General features: G+C 44.8%; 1 long non-coding RNA gene across 2 annotated transcripts; it reads left to right on the top strand.

Moving 5' to 3' along the window:
- The first annotated feature begins 2098 nt into the window (after positions 1–2098).
- On the top strand, positions 2099–16480 carry LOC144132575 (uncharacterized). Of its 2 annotated transcripts, XR_013314857.1 has the most exons (3): positions 2099–2374; positions 12649–12808; positions 16298–16480. It is a non-coding gene; the product is annotated as an uncharacterized LOC144132575 (long non-coding RNA). The 2 variants fall into 2 exon arrangements; XR_013314856.1 differs by lacking the exon at positions 16298–16480 and having other exon boundaries at positions 12649–15541.
- Positions 16481–16695: the final 215 nt, after the last annotated feature.

The raw sequence follows: 16695 nt of genomic DNA, 5'->3' as shown, positions 1-16695 counted from the left end.
ACGCATGCAGTTTGGGCTGTCTGAGCAACGCCTACGTTGGTCCCGCATGGGCTAGGTGTGGGCACGTTTGTCATTTCCACATCTTCCCCGCCTTTATCCTAACCAGGGTTAAAGGGCTAAGCATGGGCTGCATGCAGTTCGTGTGCATAAAATATGGGGTTACATGATGGTGAAGTGCGGGCAAACCCAATAGAGGCGGCCCCTGCAGCACCCTCAAGGATCCAAGGAGGCTAGCTGCGTGTGGGCAAACATACAATATTCCCGCCTACAGCCTACAAAGACACTGCGTAGAAAATACGTGGGTGGCGCATGGGCATCTATCAGCCATTCCCACACCTTTCCCGCCTTCATATCTGGTAGAAAAGGGCTATGTGTGGACTATGCAGAGGCAAAATGTGTGTGCGTGAACCTGGGCTATACGACGGTGAACTGCGGGCAACCGCGATGGGGGCTTGCCGTGCATCACTCTGACGACACTGTGTGTGGAAACAGGAGTATATTTTAGCCTGTAGCCTTCGTAAGTCCTGCGTCGATTATTCTGGAGTCTGCAGTGCAGAAACATCACGCGTAATGTTAGCGATCGTTGCCCGGCGACACCTATGAACATGTAGTTCCACTTACATTAGCCTGGCTGCATATCCTACATTACATGTAAAAGGGCTGCATGGGTACCACAGCGATGGAGCATGGGCGCATGGATGAAGTGCGGGAATGAAGTGCGTGGCAGTGGAAACCGTCACGACAAGGCCACCGAGGCGAGCATTGCAAACAATATTCTTTAAAAGGTAAAGCCTCGTTAAATCATTTGTTCTGATATTTTTCCGCTTAATTAGTCGAAAATGTTGTAAGCGCTTCAGTAGAAGCAGACGAAACGACAGGAACGGCATATTCAAAGGGCCCGCGCTCCTTGCAACGCTCGCCTCGGCGGCCTAGTCGTGACGCTTTCCGCTGCCGGAAACAGAAGGCGCCACTGCCGGTTCTCGGCGAAAAAGCGTCGTCTGCGGGTTTTGGCTCGCCGATCTCTCGTAGACGCTTACGTTTTTGCATCATGTGCGCCTGAACTAAGTAAGTACCATTGTCAAACTTGGTACGATACAAAAGATACCATAATACGCAAACTCTGTGTGCAGTTTCACCGCAAACGAGACAGCGGTTAAGGCGGGGAAATTTTTGAAAGTGTCAGCAATAAAAACGCACAATACTTTATATATATATATATATATATATATATATATATATATATATATATATATATATATATATATATATATATATATATGTGCTCAGTATATGGGCTGCCACTCAGCACGTTGATGAAGCCAGACGAATGTGGGCAAATAGCTTGCATTCCCGCGTTCAAGCTAAATATATTCTGCATAGAATATGCAACTTAGCATGTAATTTAAGTTATATGCGCTTCAAAATCGCAAAGCATATAGGTAGACGATTTCCGGCTGCCAGCAATAACTGAGGCGGTCCCCTCTTCCGACCCATACTCTGGTACAAATGGTTCTTGTCAGTTTTTCATTTGATAATTTGAGTTTTTTATGGTCCCCTGATGTTAGATTTAATGAGACTTTGCAGTAATACACATTTTGCTGAAATCTACAATAGCACTTTCGAGATTAACTTTTTTTTTGAAGTTGAGTAAAGCAGACTTGTTCTGCAGATCATATCTTTCTAGGATAAGGCGAAATGTGGTTTACGAGAAACTTGGTGCTGTGCTAAAGAATATGCAGTGAAAGCTCGCTAATCCGGTCGGCAAAAGACCAGAAAGAAAAGAGAAAGGCTAAGAAAACAATTTGTAAAGTTGTTCTGCAAGGAGCTGAAACATTGTCGCCTGCTTTTGACATGAAAACTGCACGGCAATGATGCACGGAGGCGCGGAGCGCCTTAGTCTAACTGCAATTTTATAACAGTTCGCAGTATATATTTACCATGACGCTAATAGCCACGCTAATAGCCACGCGCCAGCGCCTAGCGTGCTTCCCAACGCCGTTCAAATCCAGCGCGCAGCTGCCAGGTCACATGGCAGGACGCAGCACACCCTCCTCCCCTCCTCTCCCTCGGTGCATTCCGGAGTGATATCCGGCTAGACCTTACGCCGCGCCGTGCCGTGCTCCGTGCTGCTGCTGTTCGTGTGCTGTTTGTGTCTGATTTCAAAATTGTTCTTTCAAACTTCCGTTTGGATTTCCTGCTTATCGTAGCTTGCGCCGCGTGTCAGCAATGCAGCCGTTCGCGTACTTTGTGAAAAGTGACCACGCCAAGAAGCATGGAGCCGTTTCATATTGACAACACGTTCGGCTTCAACCGTAGCCGCCGCGAAGCAAGAGAAGAAAGCGGTTACTGGAATGCGTAGAGTCTTCGATTCCAGGTGAGACCCATAGTGTAGCGCAAGAGTGCGTGCAATTTGCGACCGCGAAAATAAACGAGCGAGCGCAAAGGCGAGAAGAAGCGGAAGGAAGGAGGCTCTGTCAGCTCTGTCCTGTTCGTTTCCCTTGGGCACTGCGCGTGAGTCACTGGTTGTTTCTGCGGCAGCAAAGTGCATTCCACATCGAATCATCAAACTGCTGGTCCGTCAGTGTTCACAGTGTATGCGTTGCGACGCGAGCGCCGAGGTGTATGCACCGATGCGTTTGCTGAATGGCAGGCACGCGTAGGAGTCCTAAATGTAAATGTGGCAATTGTATACCGCCCAGCAAGGCGCGTGACTATGTTTTGGGCTTTTGTTGAGGTGTTTGCCCGACTTCCTGTTCATTATTCGACGTGGGACTTCAGCGTGCACTGCCTGCACGCGTGTTTTTGACGCCATTACCGGTCCGTTGCGGACAGCCGATAGCGTGCGCCGCTTGGTTAGCGTTCTGTTATTCGCTACGCGTATGTGCGTCTTTATAGTGATCTGATGTGGCGTCTTAAGGTTAGAACACACCTCTACGAGCTGATTACACCAGCTGTCAAGCTCAGAGTGGGAGGGGTGTGACGCGTCAAGGCATGCAAGCGACTTAGTGAATTGAAGCGACGCGTCACTGCGATACCACAAAAGGTAGCTGCCTGTTCGATCACTTTTGCAACATTGGTAACGTTGCCTGCAGCTGTAAAGTTCTTTTAGTTGCTGGCGGCCGTGAACAAAAATCATTGCTAAATGGTGACGAAGTAGCAGCCCTAGAAAAAGAGCGCTTTGTAGACCTTTCAAATTAAGTTGTTTTGAATAACCTAAGTAGTACAGAGCTGATCATAAAAACTAGTGTGAGCAAGTGTCGTTATGTATTTGAAGTTTGGCTGTTTAAACATTTTCTTGTGGTTGTGTGAAATGCCAGCAATACAAATAATTATCAGGAAGTGCCAGGCATTGTGGGTGCAAAATATACAGCTGGAAATTATGTTATGCTGGTGAAGTGCCTTCTCTTCAGTAGTGATGAGGTCTGAAAAGAGCTTCATCGGAGATGTCTCCACTGTCCAGATTTGGGGCTGTTCTTGTCTGTGCCCGTTCAGCATACATTACAGAGCACAAGTATGTGTCGAGTTTTCTCAGATGTGTTTTTTTTTTCACCTCTGCATTGAGATCAGTGTGTTGCAATGTCTGCTTTGGACCAGAACGTTGATGGCATGTATTGGCATTCCCCTATTAAAAATAACGTGTGTGTCTCTTCTCAATACGTCATCATCAGATAGTGCCAGTTTCATGCTCAGAAAGAAGCAGTGCTTAAATACAGGGGGGTCTCGGCTGGCCTCGGAATCTGCGAGGAATCTGAGACGCCCTGTACTAGAATATAGGGAGCGTGTGAATCCGGAGCAAGCAACCAATTTTCGTTTTCCTGTTAGTGGTTTTTGGAACATTTCTACTGTCATTTTTAAAATTTCGTGGTCATTTTTAGCAAGAATCATTAACATGTTTTCTTATAGCCAAGACGAAAAAAATGCAACGTTGACAGCACAACACACAGGGTGGAAGAAAAAGGGAAACCCGCACCCTCATACCACGATTGAGTCCACAGCTGGCCGCTCAGCTCCAAGGCTACACAGCAACAACGAGCACACTGGCATAGCCTCAGCTCAGCCACTTTCTCTCTCTCCCTCTCTAGTTCCCTCCCCACCTGTTCTCGAGTCACTAGAGACCCCCTTCAATGCAGCCAGCTTTAAAAATGCCAATATGAAGTAATGGGCTACAGGGCAGCATTCTAAGGTGATATAACAGCATGAGAACAATGTTTTTATTCTTTTTTCCTCTAGTATCCATCTCACATGGCACTCCTCATAGACAATCATAGTAGAAGGATAACCATGTCAAGCTTCTGCAGTAATGCCGGTGTCACATGGCACTCCTCAGAGACTGGTCCAGAAAATAAGTCTTATTTCACTTGATGAAAAGAATATGAATGGTGTTATATAGTGTAGCTATGAATGCACCTCAAAGATGAAACATTAATTGGACTTGACAGCTTCTCTTCTGTGGCCTCTCACTGTATGACGAAAGTAGAAACAGCGCTAATTTTTACACAAACCACACAGAACGAACAGACAAGACAGCGCCCGTCCTCTCTGTTCTTTCTGTGTTCTTTATGTAAAAATTAGCGCTGTTTTTACTTTTGTTACACAATGTTACACCAACTAGTCCAGCAAGAAGTACTGTTAAATGAACCTTTCACTGTAGTTGCAATATTTTTACTGCCTCTAGATCTGAGTGGAAAATAAGCACTGTCTACTGCAAAATACTTCAAGGTCTGTTGAATTATAGCCTGTGCACAAAAAAGCTAAATGTGCTAAATGAAAAAGGTGAATGTTCACCATTAATTGTTACCTCTGTGATTATCTTGGTCAGTTTTGATTTTTTTGCCATTTCACTTGCTTGGTGATGACACTGTGCAAATTCAGTGAATATACTTGCTCTAATACACTTACAGGAAATTAGGAGCTTGTAGTGACCTGTTTGACTCAGCCTTTCGGCATGCTACCTGATATAATAGTTCAACAAAGCTTGAAAGAAACTGCATATATAACGGACACCAGATATTTGCTTCCGTCTTTTTTCAAATGCCTTAGACATTAATGTGCAGGCGCGGACAGAAGTAAACGGAGCGCGCCGCACAAGAAAGAACTGCTTTTCAGCGCAGCCTACCAAAGCCACATGTAAGCTCAAAATCGCGACACGCATATGCAGGCCCCCTACCGGCGCAACCCTCTCATTGCTCCGCTCGCCTCGCATTGGGCCGTATTCAGGGTCACGCTGATGATGATTATGGTCGGATGGTTGTGCCCTTAGTAGCGAGCGGGCATTTCGGAGCGCACAGACCGCTGCCTCAACACCCAGCATGGGGATATACCAAAGCAACTCCGAAAGGGAACCTGCTCTGGCAAATCATACAGTCACTAGGGCTCACAACGCTCAACAACCCGAGCGACCACACACGCATGGGTAACAGTGTATGTGTAGACACATCTCCAGACTTATCCCTCTCTAAAAACGTCAAGGACGCAAAGTGGGTCAACACCGGGCAAAACCTTGGTAGTGATCACTACATCCTTAGCATCACCTTCCCCACGACAAAACTTAAAAACAAAGCAAAAGAAATACGAACCACGGATTGGGACAAGTTCAGGCAACTTCGCGACAAAACAGCTCCAAAGGAGATCTCTAACCTTAGTGACTGGGTTATCTCCCTGAATGAGGATGTCAGCTCCACTAGCGTTGTGGTACCAGTTGAGAAGGAGGAGCAGATTGCAGACTCAAAACTGTTACACCTGTGGCAGGCACAACAAGGCCTCCAAAAACGCTGGAAGCAGCAAAAACACAACAAGCGACTACGAAAAAAGATCGCTGAAATCGAGAGGCGAATCGAGGAACATACACTTACTCTCCAAACACAACAATGGAACCAAATATGTGAAAGCGTCAATGGACAGCTCGGGAATAAGAAGACATGGCATCTTCTAGGACACCTGCTCGATCCAGAACAAACACGTCCCGTGCAACAAAGTCAACTGTACAGACTCATACATAAATATGAGGGTACAACTGAAGACATCATCAAAGAGCTAGCAGAACGTTATCTAAACACGGATGATAGTACCACACAACCAGACTACCGGGGGACTCCTAATCCAAATTTAGACGCAGACATCACAGACGCAGAGGTCTGGTACGCAATTGGAAAACTGCGGACAACATCTGCGGCAGGACCAGACAAAGTAACAAATAATACTCTCAGGAACTTAGACGCAACGTCGATCGCGGCGGTTACAGACCTTATGAACAAATACTGGCATGCAGGCAACATACCACCAGAGTGGAAACACGCGAAAATCACTTTTATTCCTAAAGCGGGTAAGAAACTCAGCACTGAGAATCTACGCCCAATTTCATTAACATCATGCCTAGGCAAACTCATGGAGCATGTCATCCTCAATAGGCTCCAAAACTATGCGGACATGAACCTCCTACCTGAAACAATGTTAGGATTCAGGGCCCAACTGTCTACCCAGGACATTCTCTTGCAGCTTAACAAGGACATAATCGAAGCTGACGAGGGAACAGGAACGAAAGCAATATTGGGTTTAGACCTTGTTAAAGCTTTCGACAACGTCACCCACAAATCCATCTTGACAAACTTGTCAGAAATCAACCCCGGAGAAAGGACGTACAACTACATCCGATACTTCCTCACTAACAGAACAGCAGTGATAACGGTCGGAACAAAAGAGTCTGCCCCAATCAAACTAGGAAGTAAAGGAACGCCACAGGGCTCCGTCCTGTCCCCTTTCCTTTTTAACCTCTCCCTCATCAAAATTCCCCCCAAACTGGCACAAATACCAGACCTACATCACACGTTCTATGCAGATGACATCACACTTTGGGTAACCAAAGGATGCGAAGGCTACATAGAAGACACACTCCAAGCAGCAGTGGACATCATCGAGGCATGCGCATGGGATTCCGGCCTCACTTGTTCTGAGCAAAAATCTGAACTCTTCGTGATCCGTCGTAAACAAAGAGGTAGGCATACCACGACATCCCCCCCCCCCGCAAATAAACGTCTATGTTAATGGACGATCTGTCAAAGAGGTACAGACCATGAGAATACTGGGGTTGTATTTACAAACAAATATAAAAAATACTGACACACTCACTAAGCTAAAACGCATGGTAGAAGCGACGGCGCGATTACTCCGCCGCATAGCTAACCGCAGACAAGGGGTGAGGGAAAGAGATTTATGCCGCCTAGTGCAGGCCTTTGCGCTGAGCAGGATACTCTATGCCACCCCTTATCTGAAATTTTCGAAAGCAGAAAAGGACAAATTGGATAGCATGATACGGCAGGCCTATAAGGCTGCGTTAGGACTCCCACTAAATGCCTCAACCGAAAGGCTTATGAGGTTAGGAATACATAACACCTACAATGAACTGAAAGAAGCCCATTTAATGGCTCAAACAGCGCGATTAGCCAATTCCAGAACTGGCAGGAGTATTCTTACCAGGCTCGGAATTAACTTTCAACCTACGAATAACGATGCTAAAGTAGACTTACCCCGCGCCTATAGGACGGCCCTACTAATCAAACCGCTCCCCAAAAACATGCACCCCTTACACCATGAGGGTAGAAGACAAGCCCTAGCCAAAGCCTTACATAAGAAATACAGACAGTGCGCTGCAACACTTTATGTAGATGCGGCAGAATACAAAAATACCAATGCCTTTGCAGTTGTGGTTGTGAACGAGAATGGTGACCACATCGTCTCGGCGACACTCAAAACGAAATCCTCTGAAACGGCAGAAGAGGCGGCTATAGCCCTCGCCCTAGCACATACCCAAGGGAGCATCATCCTCAGCGATTCCAAAATGGGTATCAATAATTTCGCTAAAGGGCGAATTACAAACACCTCCCTTAGAATCCTTAACGCAACCAAATTCTCACCAAATTATTCCGAATTGATATGGGTCCCAGCCCATTCGGGGAATCCGCGGAACGAGGCAGCCCACAATAAAGCCCGAGGTTTCGTCGACCGGGCAGTGGATGAGTCTGGCTCCCTGAATTTCACGAAGGACTCAATGATCACATATCATGATCTCACCAATCATTTTAAAGTAGAGAGGAGAATTTTTCCCCCTCCAGACAAAAGACTTACTAAAGAACAAGAGGTTACGTGGCGTCATCTACACACGAGATCGATACGCACCCCATCACTCCTCGCGCACATTTATCCAGATCTTTACAACCCAAACTGCAAACACTGTGGCCAACGTGCTACCTACGATCACATCCTGTGGGACTGCAAAATAGAGCCACCTCCGGGTGATCTAGTTACAGGTCCTTCTCTCGAGCGGTGGGAGACCGTGCTGGCTAGCTCTGACCCCAGAACGCAGGTTTTGGCGGTGGAGTGGGCTGACAAAGTCGTCGAGGGCTATGTACTCTCGACCACTTAACGCGACATCTTGCCAAGCTCTTCCCGGCGAATAAAATGTTTTACAATCAAAATGCCACGAATCCCGCGGGGGCGACCCTATCATTATGTCGTTTCATCTTAGGCAGCTGTAGGCGCGTTTCCATCGCAAATAGCGCGCGTCCATCAAACTTTAGTTGCCTCTGGGATTCATTTCCATCTCGCTATAGACCAAATAAACTCAAAAACACTCGATCCACCACCGCAGTTTCGGGTTCTTTTAATACAGTTACCGTTCATTTTCGGCTTGCACCTACGAGGAACTGACGGAGCGGCAAAGCATGTGCCCTGTGTGTCTGTACTGCACCACAGTGCTCCTGCATTGGAACCTCGCCTAGGAGGTCAGCTTAAAATGAGATGAAACCGCCGCTCTTGGCGCTTTTTGCAGCGCGATCCAGCGTCTCAAGGATAGTGACTGCCTCCAAACGTGCTGGATGCAGCTGTTGGGTTTCCACACCTATATTCTCAAACAGACCAATGTCTATGTGTAACCGGTAGCAGTGAAGTAATAAAGCTCGCAGAGAAGAGTTTGGATCGCTTGCCGGGTTCTGTCGTGGCTCATACTCTGATTAGTGGGCGATCACGGGCACTTATATGCCGAATTTCGCACTCGGGGCATGCAACAATGACGCACTGCTGCCGCGGCATTCGTGTGGGTGAGACAGCGGGTGCTTGTAATCATCCTAAGATCCGAAGGTGCATGCAAAGTGATTACCATGAGCTCTGCTCCGCACATGACAGCGCGATACGCAGCGCACTGTCCCTGTGGTGATAAGAGCAGGACCCAGTATAGGGGCAGTTTGTTTCGGGGGAGACAGGCAGGGTGCATGCACTAGTGCTGCGTCAGCGCCTGGTAGGGACAAGGCAAATCATCTGTGATAACTGTAGAAAATTAACACAAAACTGCGGCAGTATGCGGAGTGTTTCGAGCGTATTTGCTTGCGAGTGAGACGCAGCAGAGTCCCAGCGACAGCAAAAGTTCGGAACATGCGGGTTTTTTGCGGCGCAAACAGGCCTCCAGCTGTCTCAAACAAAACGGCTTAATGGTAGAGCCGTCCCCGCGCAATTTGCCTTATCAGGACAGCGGTCTTTGTTTTCCGAAATGTTCGCTAGCTACACAGAGCACGACCATCCGATCATGATCATCATCAGCACGACACAGACGCCGGACGAATGCGAGGCAAGCCGAGCATTGAGAGGGTCACGCCGGAAGCGGGCCTGCACATGCACGTGGCGATTTCGAGCTTTCGGCTGGTTTGGCTAGGCGGCGCTGACACGCAGTTCTTGTGCGGCGCGCTCCGTTTACTTCTGTCCGCACCTGTACATGGACCACCCCGTGATATTTGCTCTATGACTGGTAAATAATTTATAATTGTCTTTCTTCTTGTTGTTTCAGTATTACCAACCGAACGATGGCTGCGACGTGTAGTTGGTTTTCAGGTCATGTCAAAATCAAGAAAACTGGTAATATAACTGCTGTTATGGCATTTGTTGTCATTCCAGCTTTTTAAACAGGTTGTTTTAGGTGTTGTAGTGCATTAAAACTGCATATCAACATTTATATTGTAGCCATTTCCATGCCTCAGCAGACCTAAAGGCCAACCAGGCATCACAGCCATCATTCGGCTGATCAAGCCTAAACAACATCAGGGAAGGAAATGGATTTATAAATTATTTAATGGTAGGAAAATGCCACTTGGGGATTCATGTATTCTAATGTCTAATGCAGTGTTTAAAATATGTGACCAAAGTTACGTTTTTATAGACCTTGAAACTATTTTTTAGGTGTTGTCTTTTTCACTGTTCTCAATTTGCAGAGGTAGCAGTGTTCAGTACTGCTTAGCTTCTTTTTGTTGTTCTCTTTTCATTCATTGGTTGGGCCCTGTTTTCCTGTGTTATTTTGTGTTCTGTAATCGCATAGTGCATCCCTTCTTTTTTGTTTGTGAAACACTTCTGTTCAGTGTTTTTTTGTGGCAGGCCTCATGACACCAGGCAGCTTTCCTTTCATTTTTTCCTTCTCCTCTGACGGTGCTCATGCTACTAGACAAAAAATAGTTTACTGAAAGGCTGAATTCTAAATTGTACAGCATCATTACGGTGCCCTCTTCCTTTTTAGCACATGTCATAATGGTGATGCCTACTGTTGCCAAGAATCTTACATTGACACAAATTTGTTTCACAAGTGCAGGGCATGCTTTGCTCTCATGTAGAATTTGTGCATTTACAGTGTATAGTTTGTACATGGTCTCTTAGTTGGTGACTGACACAGTGGCCTCATTCGCTGACTTTTATATTATTATGAATGTTAGAATTTGTTTTTCTCACGGCTGATAAGCTTTACAGGAGTTTTTGATGCCTTCAACAGTCATGTCTTTTTTATTGCTTTCGTTAGGATACTGAGGCTCAAATGAGCGAGCATCTGAGGCCAAAATACCAGTATAACTTCGTGCCGTTTGTCAGCCTCCTTCATGAAGTGCATAACTGTTCAAGTAGGAAATAATTTCAGGTCTTAGTGGTCCTTCATTTGCTTTTGCTTTTCAGCCTTTATGCCAGATGTCAGATTTTGGAGGATAGTTTGTCACATCATTCATCATTGAAGTAGGTAGAACAATATACCAGCCGTGACAATTGGTCATTATAACTAAGCACCCCACCCTCCCTTTATGAGCACACCAAAGCTGAGATCTGATGGCAACTTTGATGAGTATTGACACCTGAAGTTGTCTTGTTACAAGCATAATGTTACGGACCACTTTAAAATTTCCTTATGCTATTGGGTTCAAATCATGACTTTGCTTGCTGTCAAACTGGATCAACAGCACTTTCATTGTGAAAATTAGTATAACACTTGGAAAAGGCAGCCAAGTCCTTCATTGAATGTGAGTGGTGCACTCTGGAATCCTGCTCCTGCAGCAAATCATGTGGGTCATATTGGAGGTTGTGTTAAAAATTAATGAAGCATAGTTATTAAAATGGTGATGCACAGTTATTACCATATTGTGGCCCTAGACCAATATCTGTCGTTTAAAGGCACTGTACTAAAAAGAAACTGAAGTGCACTGGAGCCGCTGGAATCTTTTGTGTGAAGAAAAGGCATACCGACTGTGCTCATGACAATTTGATGATTGTGCAAAATTTCAAAATGACCATTTTACTACTTCTTTATGAACATGCACTCTGTAGTGTCACATAAGGTGTAATGACAGAACTTGTCTCTAATTTTTCTTTGCACTTCAGTTTTGTTTCTATTTATATTTTGTATTTCTTTGCATGAACACCACAGGCCATGCACTCCTGTATTACTTTAAGGAAACAGTGGCAAGTCAAGTGTCTCTGCGTGTGGGCCCCTCGTTGAACACTATTCTAAGGCACTATGTTGTTTGCCTTGGACTATATCAATAGCTCATACGCTTCTAGCTGAAAACATAATGTTTCGTTCAATTTTGACTACAAGAACTTTGCTAACTAGGCAGCATGTTGAGGACACGTTAGATTTACTGCAGGTCAACCGGCATTAGTGCCTTGCTTGACAAAGGCATGGACAAGAACTGCAATTAAAAAATTGCTCTTACCAGTCACTGCGAAGCCGCCGCGGTGGCTGAGTGGTTATGGCAGTCGGCTGCTGGCCTGAAAGACGCGAATTCAATCCCGGCCGCGTCGGTCAAATTTCGATGAAGGCGAAATTCTTGAGGCCCGTGTACTGTGCGGTGTCGGAGCACTCTAAAGAACCCCAGGTGGTCGAAACTTCTGGAGACCTTCATTAAGGTGTCTCTCATAGCCTGAGTCGCTTTGGGACGTTAAACCCATATAAACCAAACCAGTCACTGCGTGTTGATTTAAACACTGGCAGTGCTCCTACTATTCTTATTTTCAGTATTTGCTACCACACATACTAATCTGCGATTTTCAAGGATGAAGTCAATTTTTTTCAATAATTGTGCAGTTAAAGTTGCATGTTCTAAAATTCGAAGCAAGCAGTTGCCTTTTGTACTTCACACTGCTATCAGAACTCACCAGTATTGCATGACACCATCAACGTCAAGGTGCAAGTCTTGTGTTGGTAATAAACGAAATGATTTCTTACTTTCTTGCTTCAACAGGCGTTAAAGCATACTGCTGTTGTTGCTGTGAAGCGCACAAATACAACTATTATCATATTTCTGGCTGCAAATATGGCTAATAATTTTTATATGCGTGTTCTTTTTCTTTTAGGTGTATCTGAATTCAAGGTAGAGAAGGAAGTGTACGACACCGTGAAGGGAATCTCAAAGGATGCAGTATTTCACAAGAGAACTGCCATTCCCATCTGGTCAACAGAAGCAGTTGTACTATGTAGTTCCAGTGGCAAGTGCTCTGGAGGTGACAGCGGAAGGCAAGGAAAAGGTTCTCCACAAGGCTAAGCATAGAAGTCTGGGACAGTCGGTTCTGGGAAGAATTATGAGACATCATTCCAGCGCACAAAAAAATATGTCCGGTGTCCGGGGTGTCTATCCTCTTCGTTAGGGTATTTTTGTGCGCTGGAGTGTGAAAAAAGCATGAACTGAGAGGTAATTGCTAGCTGTAGCTGGATTTATCTCAGGGGCGTATACTCACTCCATCAGTGTATGTGAGAATTACGACTCAGGTTTGTTAGGGGTTTATAATATGAAAGCGCCAAACAAAGGATAATGCCAAACATACAAGAGGTGTTCAAATAATTGTAGAGGTTGTCTTCATGTGAAAGTTTATTTACAGGAGGTTAATTGATGGGTTCAGTTAGCTCGCGTGAGGATAAAAGCAGCTTAAAAGCCTAGGCTGTATGTGCAGTGTGGCAGTGCATGATCAGTGAAATTACTCATAATGAACAAATTTTAGTGAATATGTACTTCTCATGCCATGGAAACAGAAGACGGACGGTACTTAGCCCTGAAGCTTGGATTTTAGGTACTGAGGCCTAATTGATGCTGATTCAGAATAGGCATTCGTGGGTGCCGCCACATTTGCCATCATCCATGAATCACCTTGTTTCCTCTACTTGACAACGAAACTTTGTATGTTATAACTTGTAGCCATCACTGAAAGTATTTTGCATGAAAATAAGCAGGAATTGAATGCTAGCTGGCCTATTGTTTAACTGTCAGATGCCATGATGGAAGTGACTGTTAGAGTCCATCATGTAGCCCATAATGAGCCCCTGTTTGCCCTTACCTTCTCTGCTCTCTTGTCTAGCTGTAATGCATACAGTTTTACAAATCACGTTCTAACTTCGGCTACTTCAGTTTACATGTAAAAAGATTTTGGCTACTTTTTATTCAAGCATAGGCGTGCTTGAGCACTCTTTCGCTAGCTTTGCTGCATGCATTGTAAAAATAGTTTGTAGCATTGAATATGTCAAAGCATATCTTAGCCACTTTTTTCACACTTAGCAGGGACGGCCTAGTGGGGCCTGTAGAGATGGCTCGAAGCGGTTGCAATACTTTGTTGCATACATGTTGGGAGGAATCATGCGACTTGGGAGTTATGTATATGTGTGGCAGTAAACATTGCTACTTTGGAAAAGGCGCCGGTCTGCCATACAATGTCAGCGAAGCTTAACGAACCCCACTTGGTCTAAACTAATTTGGAGCCCTGAACTGCAGTGTCCTGAAGCCATTATTGTTTTCTGCCTTGCTGTGAGAAGCGGCTCTTGCAAGTGATCTGCCTGATTAGAACCAGTCAACTTGTTAAGCTTATTCACTTAACTCATAATCAATTCGGACATTTTTTATAACTGGAACCCTAACGTCTGGATGCACCAAAAGAACTGCATCTCACTGGAATGAATGTGGAATCACAACAGGCTCCTTTCTTTAACTGTTATCTTACTACTTGAGTAACACGCTTGTTGAGTGGGATGGTCGACCTTATATGCAAAAATCGGGTGTGTGCATAGGTGCTAAGGTAGCTCCCATTCTCAGTAACATTTATCTAAGCAGGGTTGATATGAAAGTTGAGACTGATCTAGCCGGTTATTGCATATGCATTTTCTGTTATGTGGATGATTACCTGGTGCTGGCTAGGTCCGTGAATCCCGAATTTGTGTCAAATGTTCATAGTTTTGCACATAATTGGTCGGGGCTGAGGTTCACACATGAAGTCCCTCAAGAAAGAGTCTTGCAGTTCCTTGATTTAAAATTCTCTTTCGAACCCAACCATGCCTGTTGGCAGTATTCCCCTAGAAGTGAAAAGTCCCTTTTGAATTACAGGTCCTTTCATTCAAAGCTTGCAAAAAGTGGCATCGTTACGGGATGCTTTGGCATGGCAGTAAAGAAATCTTATCATAAAATGATGCCCAGTCTCTTAGCCCAAATAGACAGATGCAGGGAAGCTGGTTTCCCAGACTCAGTTCTCGTTTCGAGTGCAGACAAAGTCCTCCGTGAGCTGAAATTGTCTGCAAGTACCTCGTGGTTGGAAAAGGGTTCGGAAGAAGGGAGAAGAAAGGTAGTGGGTTATGCCATATGTCCACACGCTGTCGCACGAAATTAAAAAGAGTGGGAAGCAAGTATGGGGTAAAGGTTCTGTTCCCTGTACCTAACCAGCTTGAGAGTTGGGGCGGCAGTTCAAAGAAAGCATGAAGGGCGCAAAAGAAATGCTTGCAACATAAATCATGAAAATAGATATGTTCCCTGTAAGACTGGCATAGCGTATCAAATCCCTCAGTCCTGTGCCCTTACCTACATAGGTCAAATTGGCCGCTGCGTTAACGTGCGGCTCATGGAGCACGCTAATTCTTTAGGAAAGAAACTAACCTAGCTAAGCATTGTTTCACGTGCAAATGTACACCATTTTTTGACGATATGATGTCTTGTTCGCTCATTCTGACCAGCGCACTAGAGAAGTAGCTGAGGCGTTTCATATTATCAGAAAAAGTAATGGGGGCGTGAGTATGCCATCTGTTACATTATCGCTTCGAGAAATCAATATGCTACTTAGTGGTTAGTGGTTCTGCAGATATTCACGTGTTTTTAAAGCAGTTTTTTCCTTGTACTAGCACTACGAGTCTTGTTGACACTGCGCATGTGCGCTGTTTTTTCGTGTGTGTATATATGACGCGCTTCTTCCTAATAAAAAATCTGTAGTAAGTTCAGCGCTGGTTTGTGTGTCTCGTCTCTTACATGGTCCGTATGTGTTTGCGCTTTTGAACCACCACTATGCATCAACACCAACTAGCGCAATGTGCAGTATTTCTGCAATTTAATTTCTTATTGACGCTGTTTCGGTTTCATCAGTCTAACGATGACTGTGACGTGTAGTTGGTGTTTAATTCACATGAGACATAAAAAATTGGTTATATTATTGCTGACAGGTCATTTTTTGTCATTCCAGGTCTTGGAAGCGGCTGGATTAAATGTGGTAGTCAATTGAAGCTACATATCAGCGATTGCATTAGTTTTTCTAGTTGCATCATGTGACCAAAACATCAACTTCACGACAGTCGGCGTTCGGTCGATGAAACCAAAATAGCATGAGACAAGAAATTCGATTATAAATTATTTAGCATGGTTGTAGGCAAGTACTACCTGGTAATCCATGTATTTTATTATCTAACGCATCATTTGACAGAAGAAAACACGCAATAAATTTAGGTGTCTATAGTCTCTTAATGGCTCATGCACCTTTCTGTTATTCTTATTATGGATTTTTATGTTTATTATGGTTACGGATATTAACAGCAAACGAAATTTGCTGATATTTCAAGCATTGCACATTGCAGCATTGCATACGGCTATAAAGCATTTCCTGAAAGATGTGACTGTAATACTTTGGAAAGTGATTTTTATCCATCATACTGAATATTAATTTGATGTGTGTTTATTTGTTCACTTTTACATCTGCTATGCAGCGCAGAATCCCAACAGCCGCCATGGAAGGCAACAACAGAGCGGCTTCATTCGTGCTGGGGGCGAGAGACTGGGATGGCGGTCAGAAAGTTCACCCCAGTAATTGGGGCTTTGTATGCAAGAATGCCCAAAATGTCTTGCAAAAACAAATATATAAATAAGAAGCATTCTTACTTGCACTGTAATTTCAGTAGTAACATGTAAACAAAAAATACTGATGATGGGAAGAAAGCCTCTCTGGGTTGGCAAGGTGGGCCTTAAGTCTAATTGGGTCGATGGGCCCAAAGGCATACAGCTATTGGTTCTATGTGGGTTACCTTTGTTGACTTCTCGCAAGTTATCACGTAAAAAGCCCACTGGGACCAGAACGGCTAGACCAAAGGGGCCCAGTACGGGCTAG

Source organism: Amblyomma americanum, chromosome 5, assembly GCF_052857255.1.
Source record: "Amblyomma americanum isolate KBUSLIRL-KWMA chromosome 5, ASM5285725v1, whole genome shotgun sequence".
Lineage (NCBI taxonomy): Eukaryota > Metazoa > Arthropoda > Arachnida > Ixodida > Ixodidae > Amblyomma > Amblyomma americanum.
Note: the sequence above shows the minus strand (reverse complement) of the source record. Positions and strands in the feature narration are given on the sequence as shown.